This window comes from Lissotriton vulgaris, chromosome 4_1, assembly GCF_964263255.1.
Source record: "Lissotriton vulgaris chromosome 4_1, aLisVul1.2, whole genome shotgun sequence".
Lineage (NCBI taxonomy): Eukaryota > Metazoa > Chordata > Amphibia > Caudata > Salamandridae > Lissotriton > Lissotriton vulgaris.
In genome coordinates this window covers 1,516,491,907-1,516,502,444 of record NC_141691.1, presented here as the reverse complement: position 1 = coordinate 1,516,502,444, position 10,538 = coordinate 1,516,491,907, and the positions used below count along the sequence as shown (strand labels likewise).

Sequence of the window (10,538 nt, the reverse complement as noted above, 5' to 3'; positions counted from 1 at the left end):
CATGGTCAGTTGGTGACTGACCTTCTTGAATCACTTGCCTTGCCTACTCAAATAGCGATTGTGAAGTGTAGTGCGCATCAAAAGATTACTGATGACGTAGGTCGAGGAAATGCATTTGCAGATGAAATAGCGAGGGAAACGGCACAGAATGTTGAGAGTTGAATGAACGTTGCAGGACCGGCAAGTTGGGTCCCAGATGCTGGTATGTGTGAAGACACAGTAGAAAGCGTGAAAATGATTCAGAAGGAGGCAACTGAGAAAGAATTGAGTAAGTGGAAAGAAAGTACGGGAATGTTGGATACGATGGGATGTTGGACGGAATAGACAGAGCATCAGCGATGGTTGTTACCAGATGCGTATGTATTACCTGTGGTCACTATGGCTCATGGACCAGCCCATATTAATGCAAGGGGTATATGTAAACTCCTAGCTCCAGTATGGCAGAACGAAAATATTCCTAAATGTGCAGAAAATGTAGCGAAGCATTGCATTGTTTGCTTGATGCATAATCCAGGAAAGGGAACTCCAGCAGGTCACTTTGCTCCCCCTACGTATCCTTTTGAGGCGCTGCAAATAGATTACATCTATATGGAACGTTTCAATAATCTTAAGTATGTCCTGGTGGTGGTTTGCACCTTTTCCAAATGGAGGGAGGCCTACCCCCTAAAGGACAATACTGCTTTGTCTACTGCCAAAGTCCTTCTGAAGGAATTTTTCCAGAGGTTTGGTTTGCCGCGCATTGTCTGGAGTGACAATGGGAGTGAATTTGTAGGTCAAATTATGCAGAAAGTATGTGTGGGTCTTGGAATTAGGCAGAAAGTTCATGCGGCAAACCATCCTCAGTCAGCAGGTTTGGTAGAGTGTTATAATGGCACTCTCAAACTTAAGTTAGCAAAGATCCAGACCAGTACAGGCCTTTCCTTGCCTGATGCCCTGCCTTTGGCACTTCTCTCAACAAGAACGACTGTCCATTCTTGTTTGGGGCTTAGCCCATGTGAGATTGTTTTCGGGTGCCCTGCTAATGTTTGGGGAGTCCCTCGCCCCAAAAGGTACTCAGACATTCCGTATCCATTGTTGGTTGATTATTTGCACGACCTCACCACTAAATAGCGTGTTATTCGTCAACAGGTCCAAAAAGCTTTGCCGGAGGCCTCCTCAGATCCAGGACACTCCATCCAACCCGGTGACTGGGTGTGTCTGAAAAACTTCCAGAGGAAGAAAAATCTGGAACCTCGTTGGGGGACGCCGAGACAAGTCCTACTCACTACCCGTACAGCAGTGAAGGTCGTCGGTTAAAGAATCTGGATCCACGGCGTGCATTGCAAGCGGGTACCATTGCCTTTACCTTACGACCAGTGGGTGCGAGAAGGCATTGGGGACAGTGAATGTGAAAAAGTACCTAGGTTCATCCCGTTCAGCAGTGCACGCCTGGATTAGACTGGTTCTGAGAAAGAGGAAGACAACGTATTGCAGGAAGCTGTACCTCCACACCTTCGACTAAAAACATCGGATCCAGAGACTTTATTCAAGGACCATACGATACCTGGCAAGACACGATACAACCTGAGATAAAGGTTGCCTAAAAACAATTAAACTCTGTGCTTTATAATTTCGTCTCGTGTTAAAAAAAGTGAAAGATTCCTTTTCCACTATAAATCAAGTTGCAGGGTCACGGTAGGAGTCTTAGGCTGTGACCTGAATAGTGACTAGGTCAACAGGACTTGCAGTGTCATAGGACGGCTAACAACCACAGCTAAGTGATTAAGGAAGATTATCGTGAGCAATGCCTTTAGAGTAATGGATAGCGCAGGAAAAGAGAATGAGGTCAAAATTATGAAAAGAAATCATTATAAGAAATTATTATTCAGTCGTTGTGGCGTAGCATTATGTATTTCAGTATGTTTATGCAGTTTATTAGCATGTGTAGGATGGATCGTACACAGTATGCAGCCAACACCTGTTCCTACTTCTACTTCTTTGATTTCCTTTACTACTATTTCACCGCATAAATTTTACGCACTTCCAGACCATGAGCAGATGAGAAGAATGGAGTATTTTAACAATTCATTTATCCAACTGTTACATCAACATTAATTGGTAGTGAATACTACTGATTGTTGGGTTTGGGGGCTCATACCACACGACACAGAGAGAGGGATGCCGTATTTAGTCCTTCCATTTACGTATGAAGGTTCTGCCTGGGCTTATCTGGCTATGTTTTCTAATGCATACCAGAACCTACCCCGATATCCTCCTGGTGGGTCCTATAATGGAGGAGTGGATTTCAGTCATAGCTCTTTGATAAAGGGAGTAGTGACCATGGCAAAAATCGCTGATATTATTAAGATTCCCAAAGATGAAAAGAGAGTATATGATGGATGGAACGTGACTCGGTATGTCACTAGTCTCACTGATAAGATTAAACAGAAGAAATTTGCACCAATTTGGGTTTTACCCCAGAGAGGTAATCTGTGTTTACAAATTAATGGCCAGAATGCCAAAATTAAGCAAGAAAGGAGTAATTGTTCTCACACATATGTCTATACACCCTTGACTCCTTCACCGTTAGTTCCATCTCAAGGTACATACCTTATCTGTCATGATAAAGCTTATACATGGCTTCCCAAACATTTCTCGGGGACATGTTATATAGCTTTTCTTGTTCCTCCGACATATACTGCTCCTGCAGATCACCATAGAAAGAGATTTGGTAGAGGGGTTATTGATGCTGAAGACACAGCCAGACAAGAGGGAGGAGATTTCCTGAAAGGATTTCTTCCTTTTTGGGGTCCAATGGCAAATACTATAAACATCAGACGCCTAGTTTGTGTGGTCGATGCTACCATAAATATAACTTCTGGAGCATTGAATAATCTGACAGCTGAACTTCAGGCGGATCGCCTTATGACTTTGCAGAACCGAATGGTTCTAGACATTGTCCTGGCAGATAGAGGCGGAGTCTGCAAACTGATTGGGTCCAGTTGCTGCGTTTACGTTCCAGATAATGCCCCTACAGTATACCAAGCCATCTCTAAGCTACATGTCATCTCCGAGTCCATTCATCAGGACACTGGAGACTGGTTTGTGATGGGATGGTTTTGGGGACTACTGTCCACATGGGGATGGAAAGTGTTAACTTTCCTTGGAGCGATTCTAGCAATCATCTGTTCTTGTTGTCTTTGTTTACAGTGCGGTCCAGCTATTTGCGGACTTTGTGCCACTGTGTGTGTTTCTAAGCCAGTAACACAGGAAACAGAGAACATCAGAAAGATGTTGCAGCAACACCTCAATGACCTCATGACCATCGATATCGATTCAGACTAACATGAGTATTTTGTGCTTTGCCTGAGTATGGCAAAAGGAGGGTCTGAGGTTACGTGGTTTTCGACTTCGCTTCGTATCTAGCCGCCATTTTGTATTTAACCGCCATTTTGTGTTGCCCCACTCAGGCAGCACGGCGGACGTGGTGAACGCAATGTTTTTGCTTTTTCAGCTGCTACGTGTCTTTCCCGTTAAAGAGTAACTTCTGCCTATGTTTATGAAACCGATGTCAGGGTCTCCCGAGTTTCGTAAATCCATGTCTAAACTGAATAATCCAGGTCTTACTCCACTGTTTGGGTCCCACCATTCTTCTCGACTTTATCTTGTTTAACTGACCTTCGCTTTTCTCTTCGTGTGTTCTCTTGTTACATAAACTGTCTTTTGAAGCATTCAACATGTTCTACCACCTGCAAATTGAATTACGGGCACTAGTGTTGATTAACCTGAAGGGAGGAGAGCACACAGGGTCTGAAAGGAGGGTGTGTTTTAGACATTCGATAGCTTGTTTTCAAACTATTCCTATTTGTCAGTTTTGTATGTTTTGGGAGTTGGCATTGTAAACTTGTGTACTATAATAGTCTGTGCGCCACGGAATGAAGTGGCAGTTTCCTAATACCATACCCGTTGGTGTACTAACAGGACGACTGTGCTTAGCCTCAGCTAATAAATCTGCTTTTCTACGCCTAACAGAGTGTCACGTGTCTCTGTCTGCCAAAGCAGGTGAACCCGGATATCTTAGGCGTGCCCTGCGCCGCCTGGCCCGTAAGGTCAGGTTCTCCGGTGTGGGCCCCAATGCTGCAACTAAGCTTGGAGGATGCAGGAGAGCACGGCACACCCTGTGGAGTAGGAATTTGTAAACAACCTTTAAAAGTCTGTACAATGTCCCTTGTTCTTTGGTGTGCAGCAGTGTTTTGCAACAGGCTGAACCTATGCAGATAAAAATCTGCTTCTCTCTGGATGGTGCAGCAGGAGTGGGGTTGCAATAGCACCCCCGCATCCCTACTTCCGTTTCCTTGTCTAGCAGTAGATGCCATGGTAGTTTTCCACCCTGATTATGGTTCAGCCCTCCTCACCAGCCTTAAAAAAACAGGCTTATTTTGCTACTCCCCTTCATACTACTGCCAGGTTTCTAACACCAAAAATGTGATCATACCACTGCTCTCCATTACCTTCCTGTTCAGGCACAATGCTATACGAGAACTGCCAGCATCACTTAGAAAGATTAAACCTCTGCATTGCTATATATCTTACTCTTAAGTTTTCTCTTTCTGAAATCCCAGGAAACCAGCACTGCAAGGGAAACACATCTCTAGTCCTCCCCTGCGTATGAGGAATGCCTCTACTGTTCCCATCTTCAGGTCACTGTTATAGAATGCTTTCTTTGAGAAACACCTCCATCTGATTGTGTAATCTCATTCATACTTTTTATCTCCTTTGTTAGTGCTCTCATCCCAATCTGCCTGTAGTTTATCCATTTGTATTGTCTTCCTGTGCATTTATTCCTTGCCCATGTTCTCACGCATCTACATATATTTTGGTTGAATACTCTCATGTCCCTGAACTTCTTATCGGTCCTCCCCTTGTGCATGCAAGTTGTGTAAATTTGTTGATCTGCGCATAATAACGTTGTGTTCTGATTGTGTTGCAGCCAATCCATTGATGGATTTTCGGTCTTGATATGTAAAGGTCTGCTCCCAGAAAGTTGGCTTTGTTTTTTGATTAACCGTCACATTTTTTCCATTTTATTCATTGGTTTCAATGGGTATTGTTTAAGTATCAACCCTTTCTTAATATTACATACCTTTGATCATTGGCGTCAATTGCAATTGAATTTAGCTACTGTTAGTATATAATTCACTTGTCAATTCAATTTATTTTTCAATTTCAATTGTCTTTATTTCGATTCGATTCATCATAAAAGACAGTTTGTACAATCAGAACAGCCACAGGGAAAACAACCAGTAATTCATAAATATGGTTAAAATACAATTTCCATAGGCTAAAAAGACATTTAGCGATTAAAATAAGCATAGATAAAACAATTGTTAAAATTCATAAAAATCAAAATAGATGCTACACTGATTCCGGCCTGGACCTAATAATCCGTACCCATCCTAAAAATGTTGCTACGGCAATAACAATAGATTCACTTGTATCATACCTTAGGACCCTTAAGGCTACCCAGGTTTCGACAAATCGGTTTTAACCATTTAACCCGAGGGGCCACATAGGCCGGACACTCAAAAAATATGTGGCCAATCATGCAGTGTGTTTTGTCATGCTCTTACCCATAACAGCGCATGCGCAGCAGGAAAAAACACACTGCATGGACGCATGCACGAAGGAAAGACGCGAGAAAACAATGACCACGAGCAAGGAACCGACAATGACCTTATATGGCCATAAGGAAACCACAATCATGCAATTAACTAACTAAAACCGACAATGGCCATGGCCATAAGGAAACCACAATCATGCAATTAACTAACTAAAACCGACAAAGACCATATATGGCCATAAGGAAACCTTAGTCATGCAATTTACTAATTAACTCCACCCAGGGAAAAGGTATAAAACCCCGGTTTCAAAATTCCTTCTGGCATTATCACCGGAGCCACGTAGGGATCGATCGGGAGGTATTTCCTCGTAGAAATCGTGAGTAGAAAGGTCTGATGATTGTGAGCACTGCCACCACTACCTGAATGTAAGTTAAACCAAGATTTGAATATGCCTTTCTTTCTCAAACAGGTGCTAGTTAGCACACCAGATCCTGAAGTTTAGGCTCATGAGGTTTATCTACAACTCCAAAACAGTATGTTGTAAATATGTAATGGCATGAAATTGACATTTTTCCTCCTCACTTCACAGGGATATAACACAAACGTTGTCCTTTCCCTCTTTACCAACAATAGTGTTATGATCAGGAAATGATTTGAAAACATCTGATCAAAAATGTCCTCATTAAGTGTGTGTGCTCTATGTTGTGTGTCAGTGAGTCTAGTGTGTTTTTTGTAAAATATTTTTATCCCACTATAAGCACTGGAATACAGCTAGAGTATGTCACCTGTAACCACTGGACATTTTACCTATGGATATGGAGAGAGAGACCACCAGAAAAAAAATGTTGTCTACTTTCCTTTACAGGTTGATCAATAGACAACGTCTTTTTTTGCTAGGTACATTACTTTTACCTGCACTGTAATTTTTCCTCACTTTTATTAGAAAATTCTGGTATTAGTTAGAGAAACGTGAGTAAGGTGGGGATTTGTGCACCCCGTCCTGAAGAAGGTGCTTCTGGCACCGAAACATGTCGACGCACATAAAAAGGAGGTAACGCACATTGTCAGCGTAGTGACCTCCCACCCTCCTTTTTAACAGCACCAGCCCGGGGGCTTAATAAATAATTTTTTGTCACCCCACGAGCCAGGTTCTTTTTAACTATCACTATTTCCCAAACCCCACAATACACTCACATTTATTCAAAATACCCCCTCACCAACACCACACATAGTCTGACAAGTGCTCCCACGTCTCCGTAGGTCGCAGCATGCCGTACCCCGTAGAGGGGTACGATGACCCCGATGATGAAGCAGGACACCAAGGGGCCTGTTGGTGTGTGAGGGGACCTAAAAACATAAAGGTGTTCCCCACTGTGGAGGAGACACCCTCAATCTCAAGGAGTGGATTCTAACTGTTTATTTAAGTATGCCCAGGGAGAATGAATCCATTCTGATTTCTCTCTCTCCCCCCTCTGATTGTTAATTATTTGGACAAAAGAGTACAACATGCTCTGCCGATTCTCCTGCCCGGGGACATTAGGAACAGTATCTTATGGAATCAGGGCCATCGTGATTCCATACAGTACTAAAAGAATGGATGGGTTGAATCCCCATGCAAAATGTAATGTATAAGGACTTCACGAAAAGAGGTTCACCTTCATGCAAGAAAGTCTCCAAGCAATATTCAGCATTAAACTCCAAAAAAGAAGCAGTGAGAGAACCCACCCAAGAAGAGTTTAGGGTAAGATGGTCAATATAATGCCAAAAGGTGTTTTTTAATTCCAGTTTTGAAACTAGTATGGCACCTAAATGCTGGCTAGACACCATACTGTGCAAAGCACTACATTGTAGTTCACATGTCTTTAGCCATGCCCTTAATTACTTAGGTTATGCATCTTTTAGAGACGTCTTCCCCAACGTTTTCAACCTACTTGAAGCTCTGTGGTTCAGAATAGGCATTGCCTACAGGCACCTAAAAGCTTTCTAGTAGGTAAGAGCTAACAATTGTGATGTCAAAATTTGGAGTCCTTGGCGTCAAATGTAAAACTTATGACCCAGAAACAAAGATTGACTGCGTTGTTCCTCTGTGGCACTCATTCTGCAGCATCTTGGCGGACGGGAGCACGGCTGGTGTTGCTGCCAGAGGTAGGAGTCTTTCACTTCAGTGAAAGAAGGCTGAGGGCCTGACCTCCTCCACTTGATGCCCCCTGACTGTGGTTGTAGTTCCTGGGGGTCTTGGTGCCAACGCATCACTTTAGAAGTGGAGCTTTAGAATTCGTCCTCCGGCAAAGTTGATTCAAATGTCCTGCAGGGCATTTGCTCTCTTGAAAAGCAGATCCTAATATCGATAAGCTTCTCTGGGAGTCTACGCTAAGGGGAAAACACAGGTGTGAGACAGATATGTGGGGTAGCGTGAAGCAAAGCAAAATGAAGGGTGGAATCACAAAGGATTGGGATGGGGAAAGCAAAAGGAGAGCAGGATGAAGGAACACGGGCCACTAGTGAGGGGGAAGCAACACAGAGGATGCGGGAGGGAAGCAAATAAAACAGGATATAGTGCAACTTGGAGCAGGGGAAAAAAGGTAAATGGGCATGCGTAATGGGGGAGGGGAGGGGAGAAGCACACTGGCAAGAGAGCACAATCAATCAATCAATCAATCAAAGACATTTGTAGAGCGCACTACTTACCCGGAGGGTCTCAAGGCGCTTGGGGGGGGGGGGGTGCTGCTACTGCTCGAACAGCCAGGTCTTGAGCTTCTTCCTGAAGGAGAGGTGGTCTTGGGTCAGGCGCAGGTCGGTTGGGAGGGAGTTCCAGGTCTTGGCGGCCAGGTAGGAGAAGGACCTTCCTCCTGTTGTCATTCTTCGGATGAGGGGGACGGCGGCGAGGGCGTGACTGGCTGATCGGAGATGGCTTTTGGGAGCGTAGAAGTTGATGCGGTTGTTGAGGTAGCTCGGGCCTTGATCGTGTAGGGCTTTGTGTGCGTGGGTGAGGAGACGGAAGGTGATTCTTTTGTTGACGGGGAGCCAATGCAGGTCTCTCAGATGTCCGGAGATGTGGCTGTGTCGTGGGATGTCGAGGATGAGTCTGGCAGAGGTGTTCTGGATCCGCTGGAGTCTCTTCTGGAGCTTCGTGGTGGTTCCGGCGTAGAGGGCGTTGCCGTAGTCCAGTCGGCTGGTGACGAGGGCCTGGGTGACCTTCTTCCTGGTCTCGGTGGGGATCCACCGGAAGATCTTCCGCAGCATGCGCAGGATGTTGAAGCACGACGAGGAGACGGCGTTGACTTGTCTGGTCATGGAGAGGAAGGAGTCCAGGATGAAGCCCAGGTTGCGTGCGTGGTCTGTCAGTTTGGGTGCGGTGCCCAGGGCGGGGGGCCACCAGGAGTCGCCCCAGGTGGAGGGCGAGGAGCCCAGGATGAGGACTTCCGTCTTGTCTGAGTTCAGTTTCAGGCGGCTGGTCGTCATCCACTCGGCTACGTCTTTCATCCCTTCGTGAAGGTCAGCTCTGGTGTAAGCATGGGCGAATTTTGCGGATCTCGCGTTCGCGAATTTTGCGGATTTGCGGATTCGCAATCCGCAAAATCCGCGAATTCCCGCGAATTTGCGGATTTTTTTTTTTTTTTGTGTTCGCCCGTGTTTCTGCCAGTTCGCGAGGGTTTTTACAATTTCGCAATTTGCGAACTTACCTGTCGGGTCGCAAGTTTTGCGAACTTGTTGTTTCTACATGTCCAGCCTGTTTGGGACACTCTTCTTCATCACTGCCACTCTCTGTCACCACTGCCACTCTCTGACTACTCATGCCACCCTCTGGCCCACCCATGCCACCCTCTGTTTCATCACCACACCCTCTGGTTGTCCAGTGTACATTATTTTCGGCAAAGCAAAGCACACCTTCCCTGCCTCAAGTGACCTGAATTAATTTGGGGCTGATTAATGTGTCACAGAATATTTTTTTAGCTGGCACCTGCTTCCTTAGTGCGCCCTGATTAGTGATCTTTTGCACTTGCTAAGTGCTTTCATTGTTGCAAAATTAGTTACAACACCTGCCCTGCCCCAACTGACAATAATGAATTAGGGGCTAATTAATGTGTCACTGAAAGAATTTAAAGTTCCAGCCTGGCACCTGCTTGTCTGCTCCTTTAGCTGTAAATCAGGACCTTTGTGGCATACAGTTAAGGTCAGAGCAGGGTCACACAATAGTTGCAAGCAGGCAACCGAATTCTGGAGGGCCCCCTCAGGAAGCAATACAAAGAATCGTTACAAATCATGAGGTTGACCTTTTGCACCTGCTCATTGCTTTTGCTTTTGCTGAAATCGTTTTGCGGTTTTTTTCGCGCTATTCGCGGGGCGCGGCGTCGTGCGAAACCGACCGCGGAAGCCGCCAATTCGTGCGAATGAGCATTTTATTTTTTTGCGGCTTGTTGTTTCGCGAGTTTTTTTGCAGTATTCGCGAGCCGCTTGCAGCGCAACACGCGAATTTACCCCAAGGTCGAGTACGGGCGCGGCCATTTTGTTTGCGTGACGTATTTCCGTTTCCGCCCGCTATGTATAATCTCGCGCAGTAAGCGCATTGCGAGTAGAGGTTCGCACGAGATCGCGCGGGAAATCTAGAGGTTCGCACGAGATCGCGAGGAAAATCTCGCGCGAACTGACTTTCGCGCTCGGAAACGGGCGCCGGCCATCTTGTTTTTCATTCATTTCCTGTGTCTGGGCATGGTGTTTAATCCTCTTGATATCTTTCCCATCCTTTGCTTGTTTTCAGTTTTTTTTTTACGATTTTGCTTCTTATCTATCCCTCTCTTTTCCTAGCTGTATATTTTTGTCTTTTCTGCTATTTTTCTTTACTTTTAAACTACTTTTGTAAACTCTTTTCTTTTCTTCTTCCCTATCCTATTCTTTCTTAATTTTCTACTTCTTCCTACCTTACCTGCCCAGACCATG

General features: G+C 45.0%; 1 pseudogene; it reads left to right on the top strand.

Annotated features, from left to right (window-relative positions):
- Positions 1-1,944: 1,944 nt before the first annotated feature.
- Positions 1,945-3,324, top strand: LOC147724171 (endogenous retrovirus group PABLB member 1 Env polyprotein-like; annotated as a pseudogene).
- Positions 3,325-10,538: the final 7,214 nt, after the last annotated feature.